Raw genomic sequence first — 13984 nt, 5'->3', positions numbered from 1 at the left:
TTAGTGGTGATGGTGATAAATCCCTAGAGCATGGTCATTTTCCTGGGATTTTTCCTTAGAAATGAGACAATTGCCTTCCAAACACATGCCCATGACTCATTCCATCCATACTAAGCAGGTGAGTAGCTGAAATCTAGGGGTGCTCATCTTCCGACTTTCCCCAGTCTGTCTTTGGATCTGCAATAACTGTGACAACTCCGACTATTATGGCTTCGCTAATTTTTTTGTCTATAGTTCTCTGAGCACTTCTATAGGCAGGAACCACAGAATTTGAGCAGCTTTGTTAATAACCACATTCCCTGGGTCAAAAGCAAGAAAGTTTGTCTTAAAAAAGCCACAGGTAAGCTCTTTTCCATTCTATTTGCTTTAGCAACTATATGCTGTGTTAGACCCTCCTGAACCAAAAGGTGAATGGCCTGAAGTATCACCAAGTAATCATCATGACACTGAACTGGAAGTTAGCCAAAGCCATTACACAAGCCTTAAAATCTGTGTTATTTACATCCAGGTTGACCAATGGCTCTGCACTTTTATCTGCATTTTGGGTATTTCTTTTCCGTTACGAGGTATTAGTTCCTTTTATTTTTCAGCATTGTCTCCATATGCAACTCTAACAGCTAAAATAGTAAGTCAGTCGATTGCTTCTTGCTGATCGTGATTCTTGAAAGGACAGTTGACGTCTTTGAGATACTTCTAGGAGAACTCGGGTTACTCACTGCTCTGGATGTTTCCCAAGTTACCCCTGCCTTTGATTCCTGCAGCATTTGATTTTCTGATCTTCAACCCAAACAATAAAGTTTCTAAACTCTGTTTAATCTTTGCAGTTGAAGCCCTCAGGGTTATAGAAGGCCATGAGCTCGAATCTGAACGTGACCCCCCCCCCAATTGCACTAGGTGCTTGGGGTTCTACATAAGCGTTCCAGGCCACCCAGGTCTACATAGTAAGACCCTGTCTCAAAAAATAAAGAAAGAAGCTGAGCAGCCATGGCACATGCCTTTAATCCCAGCACTTGGGATGCAGGGGCAGGCAGATCTCTGTGAGTTCGAGGCCAGCCTGGTCTACAAGAGCTAGTTCCAGGACAGGCTCCAATAAAGCTACAGAGATACCCTGTCTCGAAAACCAAAAAAAGAAAGAAAGAAAGAAAGAAAGAAAGAAAGAAAGAAAGAAAGGAAGGAAGGAAGGAAGGAAGGAAGAAAGAAAGAAAGAAAGAAAGAAAGAAAGAAAGAAAGAAAGAAAGAAAGAAAGGGAAAGAAAAAGACGTTTCTTGAGATATGTAGGATATTAGAATATTTACAGTTCTGGTGAAAGAACAAGTGAGCTTAACTGTTATATGTGTTACTGACATTGTCCTGGAAAGACCTCCATTGAAGAGGAAGATTCTCATGAGTGCCAAGTTCAGGTTTTTGCTAGAAGCAGATAAAACAGTAGAGTTGTGTGGTTATTACTAAGCAATAGTGACACCCCAGAGAGAGAGATTGGGAAACCGAGGGTTCCTAACATGCAATTAAAGGGTGAGTATAAGAGACAAATGATCTCTTTATCACTTATGAAGAGTCAAGAGCTTCTTCACACAAACAAACAAAACAAAGCTGCAGGCTGAGAACCTCATGGTTAAAGTCCCAGAGCTTAAGAAACATTCGAGCTCAGGGCAGATTGGCTGGAGACACCTGTTACCTTGAAATAAAAGAGGGGACCTTAAATAAACTTCATTAATAATTGTTCAGACTCTCCTAAGCTCTCAGAGACTGAGATGAACCACCTTTCCATTGTGAAAGCTATGACTTCCTCTTGCTGAAACATTCTGGAAAAATATCTCTACAGCAAGCGCCCACTGCATGAGTGCCTTTATTTTCTCTTTAGGGTCCCAGCCTCCTACCTAAGGTTAAATTCCAACAGAAAAAGAAAAGAGATATCCTAGTCATAATAAAAGCAGAGTAATCAGAAGAGTGGCAAGAACTTAGTAGCATGTCCCAGCTGTGGATAAGGAAATTCTTAAGGTTGCATATTGTGAGGGCTTCTCTGAAGGGGCTGTCAAGGAAGGCATACAAGAGTTTGGTAACTTAGGTACATTTTCTCATGGGCTTCAACGCCCTGCTAAGGACTTTTACGGCCAGGGCAAGCCTACTACTACTACTAGTTTGCTCTAGAAAGTCTAAAGGCAATGATAACCAATGCTGAGTAAAGATGTGTTGTATGAGTTTCCCTAGAAGAGAAAAAAGGGAACTAGGGGAACTGACCACACTAAATTGGAACTGTGAAGTCAAGAGATCCTGCGGAAGTGGGAGGGGGGATGCAGATGGGTGGGACAACAAAGCTATCAGGCAAGTGGAAAGTAAGGTTGCACTAACCCTAAACCTCTCAACACTACCTCTTCTCAGTAGCTCAGGCCTAATGTTAGGAGACATGGTCAGAGCTGCACTTCCTCCCATCAATTCATGGGGATGGTATCCTTCTACTCTCAAGAGGAAAGAATCAAATGGTGGTCTTTACCTGTCAGAGAGAAGAAAGCTATAATTATAATAGTGACAAATGCTTAGAGGTGCGGCTAATGGGCTTGACCTGCAAGGAGTTGTAGAGATGTCTAGCTAAGACATTCTTAAAAATAAGATCGTGGCTGTCAATAAAGAGTACATCTTAACATGAAAATCCAGACCAAAGAGAGTGGACTGTGTGAGGCTGAGAGATGTTGACTAAATACCAACACATAATTTCTTAATTCAGTTATTGACCTGAGCCCATTTTTAGCTTCATAATCCATTACTTAAAATGAAATACACAACTGGAATTTTTAACCTGACATTGAAACACAATGTTCTCATCCACCAAGTTCACACTTGAGAACAGTAAACTCAAGTTAAAACAATATTTGCTCCCTCCAATGTTTTAAGTAAACTTGTAGCTTGAAGGCTGCAGGTTTCTGGTTGGGCATGCCTTTATATTCTGCAAATGTATGCCATGATGACTGATCTAGACTTCTCTAAATAAATCTATCAGTAAGGATGCTCAGAGAAATGCTTTAGGCTCTGCTCTTTTAAAAGGACTTTTTATGTTTTTATGTCCCCAGAGTCAATGACTTAAAATACTTAAAACAAAGTCCCTAAAGAAGGAGCTTTGCATTTTCACTTGTTCTAGACCACACAAAATGTCCAGTACAAATTGTTTATAGCATTTACTTGAGTGACAACATTGAATACCGAGGGTCTGATATGAGGATGGACTTCTGTTTGAGCTAAGGATCACATGGGTACACAACAAACAGAATGTTGGTTAAAGTCTAACTTGTTCACTGTATCTGGAGACCCATTCTATGGTCATTGTTTCAGTTCCCAAGTATTCTATTGGAATGGTAAAATTAGCAGTATGATACCTACACTAAGATCTTGGCTGCCAAGTAAGAGCTTTCAGACTGAAAAGCCCATTCAAAATCCTCTTTATTTGCCCTATCCTCCCTCATCCAGAGTTGAAACTGAAAATAAATATTATATTCTAAAGATGGTAGATATTAGTTCTTCCATGATGCTGGCTGAAAAAGGTAGATTAGGTACACAGGGAACACCATTATTGTAACTCTGTTAGATGTCTCAGTATGCCTACCCCCAAAATTCAGATGAGTCTCAGAGACCAAATTTTTGGTTTTATAATGTCAATTCAATGATTTAATAATAACCTGTGTACAACTTACATGGATTTTTTAAATTTGTTTTGCTTGCTTGCTTGGTTTCCCTTTGCCAGAGAAGGCTGACAAGATTTCAGGTCCATGTACCTACTTGTTTAATTTGATGATAGAGGAGGATCAGAAATAATTCATATTCATGTGGGATGTGTAACAAAACTTAGAGTTTTACCTCAGGGTTGTAAGACCTCTTTGGTTCCTTGTTATATTGTATACTGAAAATATCTAGGTTGCTCATTCCACCCATAGCGCATCACATGTCATATTCTGAAGTTAGCGCAAGTACATAGCTTGTTACTGCGCAGGAGAAACAATACAGGCTTTGATGCAGGAATTCTTGATAAGACAGCTAGCTATAAGTGTACATTTGTCAAAGAATGGATCAGTGGTTCTCAACTTTCTCAGTACTGTGACCCTTTAATATGGCTCCTCATGTTGCGATGACCCCCAACTATAAAATTATTTTCATTATTACTTTGTAACTGTAATATTGCTACTGTTAGGAATTGTAATGTAAATATTGGTAGATAGGCAATCCCTGTGAAAGGGTCACTTGACCCACAAAGGGGTTGCAACACACAGGCTAAGAACTTCTGGAACAGAGGCTAAGCCCCAGGAAGATTCAGAACCTGAAACTTGAATGAACCTTTTAGGAGTCCATGTATTAGGACTTTACAAATGATACCTTCTGAAGGAGAAAGAAAAGAAAAGATTATTGTTTCCTGAATTATTAATTACCATTAAAGAAAAAGAGCTTAGCATAGGAGCTCTGGAGGCAGCCTATCCTGTGGCTATTTATAGAGTTCTGGATCAAATGCTGGCTGACAATTCAGTCTGGGTGCATTGGGGCAAAAGATGCAGCTTGGAGCTAAAGGAAAACCCATTGGCATGATCATAATGTACACACTGACATGCAAGAATAAACTCAAGCCATATATACCAGAAAATCATTTTTATAAATATCTTTATAAATAGTCAAAAATAAGTATCTTTAGCCTATTCTAAGCAGCTATAAACTGACCTTGTTGCATCTTGAGCCACCATCTCAGGACTGCAGGGGTCTTGCCTGATGCTGCTTGTCACATTGCCTTTAAATTTATTAGGACAACAGGAAGGCCCTTCTCTGATTTCCAGGACAGGTCCTACAACATGGGTCAACTGCGGGCACAGACCATTGCAGCCAACCTGAGCTGTTCATTGTCTCTTTGAAGGTCAGCCTTGGCTGGGCATGTACTGCCTTAGGATGTGTGTGAAGGTGTACAAAGTCTGGCAGCAGCTTTTCAGAGCATTTTTGGATGAATTTGAAAGATACAACTTCCAAAAATAGTCTGGAAGCAGTGAATAGTGAACCCACTCACCTACTTTGTGAGAAAGAAAAATCCCCCAAAGTAACAAAATAAACAGAGTTCTGAGACCAACCAGTGACTTGGACGCATTGGCCAAGGCAGAAAGGAAGGGAAGGACTGGAGACAGTACAGAAACAGGATATTGGAACACAGAAACCCATTGTGAAGATGTTACGGTCACATGTTCCTTCTTATCAGGACTCAGGAAGAAACACTGGCAAAGCAAATACACACAATTATGCCAGCATGACATTCTCAGCACATTGAAAAAGACAAAGATCATGTGAGATTAGAGGGAGGCGAGGGAAGGATGTGAGAAATTCAGATTAAATAGGTAGCATTGAATAGCCTTTTTAGAACTTAATTTTTCTTTCTTTTTTATTTTTATTTTATGTGTATTAATGCTTTGCCTGTGTACCATATGTAGGCCAAGTACCCAAAGAGGTCAGAAAAGGGTATCAGCTATCCCAGAGCTATAGGTACAGATGATTTTGAGCTGCCATGTAGGTGTTAGGAACTGAACGTAGGGCCTCTAGTGGAGCAACCAGTACTCGTAACCACTGAGCAACCTCTCCGACCCTGGGGGAAAGCCTTTCTGGAGAGAGGATCTTGAGAATGAGAATGAGGCGTTCATCTGAAGAGTAGGAGAAAGAGCAGGATGGGAGAAGGGAGTCAGGCAGGGCGGGGCGAGGTCAATGGGTTGAAAGCAGAGTGTTCACGTGGGCCAAGGTGACTGAAAGGAGATGGCATCAGAAGAGACATTTCTTCAGGAGATGGCATGTGCCAGGATCTTAATTAAAGACTAATGGAAAATTTTTGAAATGTTTTAAGCAGATATGTGACATGATCCAATTAATACATTTTTTTTGTTCATAAAGATGCTGGCTTACCTCTAAGTTGGGAACAGGGTAGGAGGATCAGTTAGGAAGCTCCCCCTGATGGCATTTAGGTAACAATCCAAGTCACACAGGGCCTCACCTGCCTTGTGAATGGGTTTCATTGTCTGTCCCTGTGGAGGCCGTGCTTGAGGAGGTGGATGACACATCCTTTTTCTCACAGCTGGTATTCCAGGGTCTGACACTGTGTGACCTTCTCCTTCTCCAAAACATGTGGCCTAGAAGTCTTCTAACCCAGCAAACACAGCACTGGGTGAACGTCACTAGACTATGCCGGTGCCAACTCTCCGAGTATCTGTCCCCACATCACATCTTTTGAAAGCCAAGTTCTAGTAACTGGTCTTTGTGCCTAATCTGATGCTGAAGTAAAAAGAGAGATCAAAGAAACCCATGGAGAGTCAATCTGTGTGTTCACATGTAACCTATGCATGGGGCTTCTTACACTGCATGAAAGCAAGGGAAAAAAACAGAGTAAGTCCTCAACTTTGACTGGTAGAATTGCCTGTGTGTTATTAGCATGGGGCAATATAATCTAAAGGAACACAGCCTCTTCGAGAACATTTGTGACCATCACAGTCCATCACTTTACTGCCTTAAAAGCCACCAATTGGGGTGGGGGATTGGCACATGATTTAGTGACTTTTCTTGGGAAGACACAAACACAAATATTCTCATCTCTGGTAGGGCACTTATGATAGACCAAAGAAATGATGCCGTCCAAGTCTAGCTTAGTGAATCAGTGAGTTTACTGGGGTCACTTCAAGGAGCCGGATCATCTCAATGGCTGCTGAGATACAGGACAAGTTGCTCAGCTTGGAGGACAGCTCATGGAAGCTGTTGGGGGAGGGGGTGGTAGTCTTCCTATACAACATGTAGGCAGCTTATAGGCAGGTTGGCCAATCAGAGCCTCTTCCCATCAGCAAGTGTTATTGTTTCTATGACCATGGGGAGAGGCCCTCTGAATCGTCTAAGTCTTGGCTGCTTTATAACTCTTGCAAGTTTCACTTACATTCTGAGGTGTCTCTTTTCTCCTCACTGTGAGTAGAAATGGATTTTTTTTTTTAGTTTGGAAAAAATAGCTACGCAATGCGCACTCACCCTATTGGTGATTTTATAACCTAATTTCTTATGTCTTATTAACCTGTCAAGATTATTAAATATTATTATTTTCCAGAAGAGAAAAGAAAGAGCATTTAACTATTATACTTGGGTCACAATTTTCTCCATGCTGCATGAGCCTTATTTGCCATTTACATACAGAAAGACATCTAAAGGGAGTTCTAAAGCAATAATGGAAGTGTAAAACAATGTGACTTCTCATTTATAGTGTCTTTGGTCAGAGGTTTTATCTCAGTAGTTATGAAATTAGAAAAATACAGTAACTCATTGATATAAACTGCCCCGCAGTATCTCAACTAGATCATAAAAGAAAGCAAAAAAAAAGTACTATATGAAACCCTGATGCTTATTCATTGAACTATAGTTTCTTATACATACGCATCAAATGTATATTTCCTGGGCTAAGGATGAAGTTCAGTCATACAGTACTTGTCTACCAGCAAATACAAAGAAATGCAAGAATAAGTGTATTCTGATATGTCAAGACTTAGAAGGAAGATTAGTCTACAGACCAAGAGGCCGAAATTTTGTGATATCTCTAAAACACACATTTTGGTTTAAGTTGGAGGTTCTTTAAAGATATTTTGACATATGCTTAAGCATAAGGGTTAGGATAAAAAGAGGTGCTCAGAAAAAAAGTCATAAATAAGGTTTCCTCCAGTGGGAGCTGCCCCTTTGGATTTTCTTAGAGTTGTTGTGATTGGGTTTCTGGGAAAGATGTTATAATATGCTGAGGGACAATTCTGAAAGGTTGGTTAAGGTTTGGGGTTTGGCTAATAAATTAGAACAATTTTGGTTTGACCACAAGTTAAAGTCTGAAAAACAGCCTAGAACAACTTCAGAAACAATAATTTATGACAATAACTGTTAATATATTTAAGTTACTGCTGTGTTAAATTTGTTTGGAAATGAGGAACAAAATGAACTAAATAAAATTCATCAAATAGCCCAAGCTATAAATATATACGAATTTGTTTATGTCAACATGCTTGGTGAGTTTTGGATTCATTATAATCTAACCTGATCGTGGCCTGCCTCGATTCTTTTTCTGATGAAAACAGATAATCTGGGATCGGAAAACCCCGTTTATGATATAATCAGGACCTTGCATAGAAAACTCCTTTCTGTTATTCTAGTGGCAGCTAGCTACGGAGGATGAAGACAATGAACTAACCACTCCATCTGGGGCTCTAGGCCTTTTAAACCTCTTCACTCAGTCTGATGTCATTCTACTAAGTCCAGCCTTGAGATTTCCTAGGGACTCTCCTAAAAGCCCACACAATTCACCCCTAAAGCACATGCTTACAGGAATCCAAACAGAAGCAGAACATTGAAAACTGTTCTACTCAGTAAGATGTGATTGCCTCCATAAGTGGTTTCTTTGAATGAGTCACACGAGTGCAGATAACAGCCTAACCTAAGATTATATGGATTGAACCAGTTGAGATCTTGTTCCTATCTAAGCACCAACTGCTCCAGATAAATTTCTCTGAAGTCAGATGAAGTCCTGAGTTGAGTTTGCTAGCCTTCCATCAAGTTGCACCACCAAATATTTCATGAGTTTTGTGAGACTATCTGTTCTATCAAAATTATTCTATGCTCGCCCTAGGAACCATATAATCCTAGGGGGGAAATATTATGTTCCTGAAGTAGCTATTGGCTATTCAATGGCATTTCCTTCTCAATTTTGTCCAAAGGCATATGAATTATTGTATGTGAATATATACTTGTGTGTGTTATGTTCATAAGATACATCGTTCTACTTTTGAGCTTTGTGTTAGGAAACACCTTATACTCTATCAACAGATTATCATCTTTAATTGCTTCATGTCCACTTCCTGAAAAGCCTTCTTAGCCATTTCACTGGAGTAAACTGCACTTTTAATATTCACAATTGGAAGACTTATTATTTGTAGAAAAGATAAGATTACAATAGATACTGTCTCATAAATACATTTCTTTTTGTATTCAGTTAACATCTCAAAAACAAGCTTTCAAAAATCTTTGAAACACTTTTGACTTACAAATATGTTTCCGAGGCACCCTGGACATCCCTAAATGTTCTTTATCCACCTGCCATAGTAGATTTGAGGAGCTGTTGACTTCATGTTTTATATGATTTGTGTAATTTGTTTTGAACTTTTGCTAGTCAGTGACTTCTTTGCTTTTACTGTCAGATTTGTAGCCCAGGGTCTCACTAGAGAGCATATAATCCTCGTGCCTCAGTCTTCTGAGAGCAGAGAGCACTAGCCTGAATCACATGACTTGCACGCCTGGCACACATTTTCAGATGAACAGGAACTGTACTGCAGGCTCTATGCAGATGCCCCCAAGTCTTACAGTAATGTACTGCTTCCTGCTTCTGGAACGGCAGGATGTCACACATCGGTCCCCAGTTCTTTCACTGGCTGTAACCTGAATCAGCATCTCAAACTCTCTTGTACTTCAAGATCGCAAATGTTTAGATATCCAAGAAGACTATCCCAAATTGGTGGCACATGTCTGTCACATAGCAAAGGTGCATGAGGACACTGTCATCAGTGATTTCAACCTAATCATTCTTTTTTTAAAAAATAGTATATGAGTTCTTCTTCTGGTTTTTGTGTTACTTTGACAAAAGCAACAGAGAGGGCTTAGGCCTAGACTCACAGTTCAAAGTAGACTCTATTGCACGAGCGTAAGATCACTAGTGATGGTCTCTGGGAAAAGAACTCCCCCTCTGCATCTGGTCATCTCATGACAGAGCCGAAGGGAGATGGGATATCCAGGAGATGTACGGTGGAGAAGGGACTTTCCGTTTCTTTCTTGGGTGGCTCAGGATGTACTTCTCTTTGGGTCCATGGTAACTGTGCTGTGCAAAGCCAGGGCTTACTTATTTCCAGGGAATTGCCACATATCCCCTGAGATACCTGAGCTGGACACTTGGCAGGTTTAAACACTGTGAAGGTGACAGGGCATTTTTTCATTCCTTTTTCCTGATGAGGTAACACAATTACGTGGCATTGACTTGGATGGCTTATTTCCCAAATTTCAGCTCACCACCCCTCTCTCCATCAGCTCAAACAGTTCCAACCTATTGTTAGATTTTTAAAGCCAGGTCCTGGCCCTCAACACTGGCTGCCTGGGATGTGAATGGCAAGACCTTGTTTACCTCATACCTAGGACTCATCTTCAACGAAGGCTCTAAATGAAATCGGAAGAGGCACGAGTTTCTCTCTTATCCACTAGATAAAATGGGGGACCAAGCCATACCTCACTGTATTTTCTAATTTGGGCGGAAAAGACCTTCAGATGTGTTGAACATGTAGGAATCTAGGTGGAGATGGTAAAGAAGAAGCCATTAGGGAATCATAGAATGAGCAGACAACAGTGAGAGCAATAGAACTAAAGAGAAGACTGGATTTGGTAAAAAGCCTCCATTCTAAACATTATGTCTATTGTTCTAATGCTACCCACCTCAACATCTAGGATTCACTATTCCACAGTGAAGTAGAAACTCAGAGGGAAACTGACTCATCCAGGGACGGCCCAGCGAGTCAGAGATCTCAGTTTCAGCCCTCGGACTATCTGATTCTACCCAGCACTTCTCCAAAACAGTAAAGGTGTCTGGCTTCACTCATAGTTCTTTCTTGGAGGAAAAGGGGCTTGTTTCTTTCCAGAGGTCCATCAATCCTTATCCCACCATCAGCCTTTTAAGATGCGTTATCAATGGATGCTAGGCTGAAGTGTTAACGTTGGGGGCTGATCTTTGTGAGCAAAACAACTTCTATTTGTATTAATTTTTTTCTGACAGACAGTATGAAAGAAATCACTTCTTTTCCAGAAGTGTACTGGGATTTGGAATGCTGGCATGAATAATTTTTTTTAAGGACAAAGTGAGTCTCATGTATTAAGTGGGGGAAGGAATATGCAATGTGATGTCAGAAAAATAAGATCTGTGACTCTAGAGCTTGCGATTCTTTGTATCCTTGACAGCATCAACAACAGCAAAACTCCAAGAAACTTGCATGTGTGTGGAGTCCAGGGGCTTTTGCAGAAGGAAAGGAGAACTAACAACTCACACGAACCACTGTTTCTCACCTCCCTTGACAAGCAAAGTAGAGCGGCTGCTCAAAAGAAGAAACCCTGTGCTCCCCATGAGTGCCTTAATAATCACAATTATGGAAACCAATTGAATACAAACCTCAAAGCAGAAGGGGAAAAAAAGAGGTAGGAGTTGAAGGAGGACAGAGAAGAGAAGGAGAAAGAAAAGGAGGAGGCCAAGAACAAGAGTGAGGAGGAAACAGAAAGACCCAGATCTATCAAATCATTTCACTTTTCCCCTTGAAACGCTGAGAAACACAGGCCCTTCAGGGCCTGTCACAAGACATGGCCATCCTCTCAGAGCATGATACTGGTCCCATTGCTTTATTATTTCTTAATTAGCAAGAACTAAAAGTGGGCCATTGCCGTTGCAGAAGCCAACAATTGTGTCTGTGGCACCATACAACTGGTTTGCAGCCTAACAAGCAAATTCCGGATTCTTTGCATTTGACCTTCAGCCTTTGCCTTTGTTTGCCAGCATGGCTGACGAGTTGCAAGCAAATGAATTACTAACCCAGGTGGGTATCTACTGCAGCATAACAGCGATGTGTTGTTAAAGTAAAGCATGTACCTATATTTTAACAGCAGTGCTCCGTATTAAGGAGACTCTGAGCTATTCAACTGAGTATAGGACAATCCTGATTTTGCAAAGGGAACTTAGGTACAAAAGAGAGTATGTGAAATCGGTGTCCTGATGCAATAGCTCTTCCCGCGGCTTAAAAGCACTTTCAAAGAGAGTGAGTATTTCTGGCTCGTATGCATCATTGGCTGCACAAGGTGATTTTGCTGTACATTATTCTTTAATTATAACTGCGCCATAGCCATCTGCTCTGCTCCATTCCCTAATTAGAGATGCAAAAAGCATTTCACAACTCCCACCCATAAAAAAGATCTGAGGGATTTCATGGCAGGCTTGCTCTGATCACCTCCCGCCTCTTTTGGCCTGTGGATGCTCCCTTCAACGGTACATCTAAACAGACCCAGGAAATGCTTGGGATATAGTGATCACTGCCTAAGACCTGGGTGTTGGAACCCTTTTCATCCATTTGGCATGTGCTTCTTCCTGTATTATGTACATGTTAGCCAGCCTCTCTTGTGCAGTGGTCAAACGCAACATCCTGTTCACAGGTTCCTCCCACAGGCATTGTTCCTACCGTCTTAAAGCTCATTCTCGTATTTGCTGGACCATCATTTTAAGCATCTCCAACGCCTGTGTTTTCAGGGGTGAGAGGAGATTCTGAGGGCTTTCTAGTTTGCTTCTAGGTGAAACAGTTGGTAGACTTGAAGGTGTCCCTGTAGGCTTAGGCTCGTAATCCCACCACCTTAGTTTCCCTGTGTCTAAAAAGAAATTAGGTGACACAAATTGGCAAAGGAAAATGTGTTTGTCTGTGGTTGTGCCAAATGAGGGGAACAGTCTAATTTCCATGCCTTGTTTATGGTCATCTTCTACTTTATAGAATGCAAGGAGACAAAGGCTGGAGCACATGCTCATTTGCCTATAGAACCAGTTCTTCTCTGGGACAAAAAAGATCTGGGACTGCTCATCTTTTCTCTTTCAACAATGGGGGAATCTTTACCAACTCTGTTTTCCTAGAGTAGAAAGCCCACAGCAGTTTTCTTGGAACTCAGTTTTAGCTCAGATTCTCAGCATGCTGGTTAAACACATCAATTTTATGAGTGAAACCGTAACTGCAATGGGGGCACAAAGGTGTCTCTTCCAGGACATCAACATTGGTGCCTGGATAGCAAATCACATCTGCAGACACTGAGTCTCACTTCCCCATAGTCACTGATTCCACACGACATCTGAAATCCCCTCTCGGCTCCCAGAACTATATCTGGGGCCACTTCAAGAAGAGCCAAGTCTCTAAACGAAAATACTCAATTTGGACCACAGGAAGTCATGTGACATCAACTGTAATAACAGAAATAAACAGTGACTTTCTAGGCAGAAAATGAAGCATAAGCTTCTTATTAAAAATATCTAGTGAAAAATATCCATTCATAAGGTGACAGAAACAAGACACCCTAAATCCCAGCATATGACATACTGATTGGAGATTCAATTAGATTCCCTGTATAGCAAAGACAGCTGCATCAGATGTTATATTTGATTCGTAATGTACATTCACATTTTTGTGTGTGCTGATCTCAAAATTTTATTTGTGGTGGTCTCAAAAGTATCAAAGTTGATAAATATTAATATGAAATTAACAGATTCTACAGAATTTTTGGCTTCTTATTGAGTCTACCTTTAGGAAGTCCTTAATAACTGATTGATTCAAGAGTCTATTAAAATGTATAAGGGAGCTTTACTAATTGTAGCTCTAACATTTTCCAGGCCACCTAGGGCAGTATAGAGGGGCATGCATTGCAGGGCTAAGTGGATTTGGCAGTGAACTGCCTGCTTTGACTTCCTCGTGTGTACTTGTACTTGCTGTCAGACCTCAGGCAACCTTTTTTATTTTTCTCCCCCATAAAATAGGATTTTATGATAGGATTGATTTTCAAATGGGATCTTTCAGCTAAACACAAATAGACTGCAGTTCTCCAACCCGCTCAGGAATGGTTTTTGAAGAGCTGAGTATTCATTTTGGAGTAGGAAAAAAAATGGTGTAATGACAACAGAAAAGACCCAGGGAATAGTGTAAATGTGCTTGAACCAGAGTTGTGGAGGTGCTTTAGTGGCTAAGAGCACTTGCTATATACTCATAAGGAACTGAGTTTGAACCCGTAGCATCAACTTAGAAGGCTGGTTGCACCAGTTGGTCTGGCTGAAAACTGGCAAGTTTTCGGTTCAGTGAGAAAAATCTTTCTAGTGATAGAGTAGAACACCAGGTGTCCTCCTACATGATCACTCAGGCAC

The 13984-nt window shown here is 40.8% G+C and overlaps 1 pseudogene; it reads right to left on the bottom strand.

The window, feature by feature from the left end:
* Positions 1 to 133: 133 nt before the first annotated feature.
* The window catches only part of LOC101997402, a 20075-nt pseudogene continuing 6224 nt past the window's right edge, over positions 134 to 13984 (bottom strand).

This window comes from Microtus ochrogaster, chromosome 2, assembly GCF_000317375.1.
Source record: "Microtus ochrogaster isolate Prairie Vole_2 chromosome 2, MicOch1.0, whole genome shotgun sequence".
Lineage (NCBI taxonomy): Eukaryota > Metazoa > Chordata > Mammalia > Rodentia > Cricetidae > Microtus > Microtus ochrogaster.
The sequence above is the reverse complement of the archived record's forward strand: the minus strand, read 5'-3'. Positions and strand labels throughout refer to the sequence as shown.